Below are 5,000 nucleotides of genomic sequence, written 5' to 3' on the forward strand. Positions count from 1 at the left end.
GTCATATCTGCTCTATTGTAGATTCTTCCCCCAGTTGCGTTTAATTGGCTCCTTGGTAAGACAACGTGGTTTTAATTGGCTCCTTGGTAAGACAACGTGGTTTTAATTGGCTCCTTGGTAAGACAACATGGTTTTAATTGGCTCCTTGGTAAGACAACGTGGTTTTAATTGGCTCCTTGGTAAGACAACGTGGTTTTAATTGGCTCCTTGGTAAGACAACGTGGTTTTAATTGGCTCCTTGATAAGACAACGTGGTTTTAATTGGCTCCTTGGTAAGACACCATGGTTTTAATTGGCTCCTTGGTAAGACAACGTGGTTTTAATTGGCTCCTTGGTAAGACAACATGGTTTTAATTGGCTCCTTGGTAAGACAATGTGGTTTTAATTGGCTCCTTGGTAAGACAACATGGTTTTAATTGGCTCCTTGGTAAGACAACATGGTTTTAATTGGCTCCTTGATAAGACAACGTGGTTTTAATTGGCTCCTTGGTAAGACAACGTGGTTTTAATTGGCTCCTTGGTAAGACAACGTGGTTTTGATTGGCTCCTTGGTAAGACGTGGTTTTAATTGGCTCCTTGGTAAGACAACGTGGTTTTAATTGGCTCCTTGGTAAGACAACGTGGTTTTAATTGGCTCCTTGGTAAGACAACTTGGTTTTAATTGGCTCCTTGGTAAGACAACGTGGTTTTAATTGGCTCCTTGGTAAGACAACGTGGTTTTGATTGGCTCCTTGGTAAGACATGGTTTTAATTGTCTCCTTGGTAAGACAACGTGGTTTTAATTGGCTCCTTGGTAAGACAACGTGGTTTTAATTGGCTCCTTGGTAAGACAACATGGTTTTAATTGGCTCCTTGGTAAGACAACGTGGTTTTAATTGGCTCCTTGGTAAGACAACGTGGTTTTAATTGGCTCCTTGGTAAGACAATGTGGTTTTAATTGGCTCCTTGGTAAGACAACATGGTTTTAATTGGCTCCTTGGTAAGACAACGTGGTTTTAATTGGCTCCTTGGTAAGACAACGTGGTTTTAATTGGCTCCTTGGTAAGACAACATGGTTTTAATTGGCTCCTTGGTAAGACAACGTGGTTTTAATTGGCTCCTTGGTAAGACAACGTGCCTGAAGGGCCTACTACCTCTTTGTCTGATAAAGTCGGACAAAGACACCTTGACTTGCCCAATGGAAAGGCACTTGCCCAATGGAAAGGCACTTGCCCAATGGAAAGGCACTTGCCCAATGGAAATCAGCTCATTCCTTAAACACTGTCTGAGCTAAACAATTAAATATGACTCATATTATTACCACGGATAAATGGAGGAAGGATTAAAATGTCACATCCTCTTTGTTTTGAAATAACTATTTAAAATCTGTATAAGAAAGAGAGAAGAAGATATATATACAGTAGCAGTCAAAAGTTTGGACACACCTACTCATTCCAGGGTTTGTCTTTATTTTTACTATTTTCAACATTGTATAATAATATTGAAGACATCAAAACTATGAAATAACACATATAGAATCATGTAGTAATCCAAAAAGTGTTAAACAAATCAAAATATATGTTATATTTGAGATTCTTCAAATAGCAACCCTCTCCTTCTTGGTAAAATAGCCCTTACACAGCCTGGAGGTGTATTGGGTCATTGTCCGGTTGAAAAACATATGATAGTCCCACTAAGCCCAAACCAGATGGGATGGCGTATCGCTGCCGAATGCTGTGGTATCCATGTGTCACGCCCTGGCTCTGGGGACTATATTATGTTGAGCCAGGGTGTGTAAGTCTATGTTTAATTTTCTATGTTGGGCTGAGTGACTCCCAATCAGAGGCAACGAGTGTCAGCTGGGTGTCTCTGATTGGGAGCCATATTTAACTGTTTGTCTTGCACGTTGTGTTTTGTGGTTTCTTGTTCCTTTTGGTTGTGTATCGAAGGACTTCACGTTTCGTTCTTTGTTTTGATCGTGTGATCAGTCGAATAAATATAATATGTTCACCCGCAACGCTGCGCCTTGGTCTCCCTCATTAGACGATCGTGACAGAAGAAACCACCTTAACCAGACCAAGCAGCGTGTTCAGGAGCCATCGCTGGCAGATCTCCGTGGCAACCTCGACTGGATCAAGCAGCGGGACGAGGAGAGAGGATGGACGTGGGAGGAGATGATTGCGAGTCTGGCAAGAGGGAGGAGAGACCCCCAGGAAATTTTTAGGGGGGGGCTCACAACGTCGGGCCAGCAGGTGTACGGGTTAGAGCGGTGCAAGGCGTTGGCAGAGAAGGCCGCCAGGTTAGGGGGGCCACTGGGCACAGAGGAGAGGGAAAGTGTGGAGGCACGGCGAGAGGTACTGGGGTGTGTTCCCAGTCCGGTCCGGCCCGTTCCTGATCCCTGCGTGGGGCCAGTGGTGTGTGTCCCCAGTACGGTCCGGCCTGTTCCTGCCATTCCCACCAAGTCAGTGGTGCGCGTCGTCAGCCCAGCCCGGCCTGTTCCTGCCATTCCCACCAAGTCAGTGGTGCGCGTCGTCAGCCCGGCCCGGCCTGTTCCTGCCATTCCCACCAAGTCAGTGGTGCGCGTCGACAGCCCAGCCCGGCCTGTTCCTGCTCCACGCACAAAGCCTACGGTGTGCGTCGACAGCCCAGCCCGGCCCGTTCCTGCTCTCCGCACCAAGTCTGTGGTGCGCGTCGCCAGCCCAGTCCGGCCCATCCAAGCTTCCCGCACCAAGCCAGTGGTGTGCGTCGTCAGTCCGGCACGGCCCGTTCCTGCTCTCCGCACCAAGTCTGTGGTGCGCGTCGTCAGCCCTGTCCGGCCCGTTCCTGCTCTCCGCACCAAGTCTGTGGTGCGCGTCGCCAGCCCGGTCCGGCCCGTCCAAGCTCCTCGCACCGGGTCAGTGGTGTGCGTCGTCAGCCCGGTCCGGCTCATTCCTGCTCCCCGCACCAAGTCAGGGGTGCGCTTCGTCAGCCCGGTCTGGCCCGTTCCTCCTCCACGCATCAAGCCAGGGGTGTGCGTCGTCAGTCCAGCACAACCCGTGCCTGGGTCATGTCCGGAGCCGGATCCGCCGCCGAGGCAGAGTGCCCACCCGGTCCCTCCCCTGTTGTGGTTGTTTGGCGCGGCCGGAGTCCGCGCCTTTGGGGGGGGGTACTGTCACGCCCTGGCTCTGGGGACTATGTTATGTTGAGCCAGGGTGTGTAAGTCTATGTTTAATTTTCTATGTTGGGCTGAGTGACTCCCAATCAGAGGCAACGAGTGTCAGCTGGGTGTCTCTGATTGGGAGCCATATTTAACTGTTTGTTTTGCACGTTGTGTTTTGTGGTTTCTTGTTCCTTTTGGTTGTGTATCGAAGGACTTCACGTTTCGTTCTTTGTTTTGATCGTGTGATCAGTCGAATAAATATAATATGTTCACCCGCAACGCTGCGCCTTGGTCTCCCTCATTAGACGATCGTGACACCATGCTGGTTAAGTGTGCCTTGTGTTCTACATAAATCACAGACAGTGTCACCAGCAAAGCACCCCCACACCATAACACCTCCTTCTTCGTGCTTTACGGTGGAAAATCCACATGTGGAGATCATCCGTTCACCCACACCGCGTCTCACAAAGCCATGGCGGTTGGAACCAAAAATCTCCAATTTGGATTCTGAAAGGTTAACGTTGAGATGTGTCTGTGACTTGGGCTGCAATTTCTGAGGCTGGTAACTCTAATGAACTTATCCTCTGCAGCAGAGATAAATCTGGGTCTTCCATTCCTGTGGCGGTCCTCATGAGGGCCCGTTTCATCATAGAGCTTGATGGTTTTTGTGACTGCACTTGAAGAAAGTTCTTGAAATGTTCCGTATTGACTGACCTTCATGTCTTAAAGTAATGATGGAATGTTGTTTCTCTTTGCTTAGTTGAGCTGTTCTTGCCATAGTATGGACTTGGTCTTTTACCAAATAGGGCTATCTTCTGTATACCCCCCCCCCCCCCCCCCCCCCTCCTCCCTACCTTGTCACAACACAACTGACTGGCTCAAATGCATTAAGAATGAAAGAAATTCCACAAATTAACGTTTAAGAAGACACACATGTTAATTGAAATGCATTCCAGGTGAGTACCTCATGAAGCTGGTTTTGAGTATGAGAGAGAGAGAGAGAGAGAGAGAGAGAGAGAGCGAGAGAGAGAGAGAGAGAGAGAGAGAGAGAGAGAGAGAGTGAGAGAGAGAGAGAGAGAGAGAGAGAAAAGATAATCCTCATCTCCTTCTCACTCATCTCCTTTTCACTCGTCTCCTTATCACTCGTCTCCTTCTCACTCGGCTGAAATTGATATTGTGACAATGAAACATTTTAAAAAGCTTGGCTGGTAAATTATTATTGTATATATATTTTTTTTTAAGGAAAGACGATTAACTCTTCTGAGTTGTTGAATATTAGATTGACTGTTTGTCTTGTCCATTTTGTTTTTGTGTGTGTTACCATTTTGCTGATTACTCCCATGGGCGGCTTGGTGTTTCCCGAAAACGCACAATATCCCAAATCATTTTCCAGTCGTTCTGAAAGCTAAAAGAGATAAAACGTTACAGGTACGTTCCTTAGACAGTGACCGGCTCATCTTCAAGTCATCAACTCTGACACTTTCAAAACACGTCAAACCTTCAAAAGTTTCCACTTTATTATTAAAAAGCCCTGGCAATTAAATGTAAAAAAGGAAAATGTCACCTGAGGTTTCAGTTATCAGTCATCACAATCAACATGTTCTCTTCTGTGAGATCTATAGCTGCTAACTGACAGGTGTTGATTGAACAGATGAGTCATGGAGGAATATACATCCTGGTCTCACCTCTGATTTTCAGACTGATGCCGTATGTTTGTATATCTGTGAGTTGCTCCAATAATTAATGCATTTATAGCAACCCCTCTGCATATTGAAGAAGCCCTTCTACATTATTACACTACATTAGTTCAATGATATCAGGAGATAATATTGAGTTTTTACTCACAGCCATTGAACACAACATGAATCGCTTCCCGAGTGGC

Source organism: Coregonus lavaretus, assembly GCF_964263955.1.
Source record: "Coregonus lavaretus genome assembly, chromosome: 16".
Lineage (NCBI taxonomy): Eukaryota > Metazoa > Chordata > Actinopteri > Salmoniformes > Salmonidae > Coregonus > Coregonus lavaretus.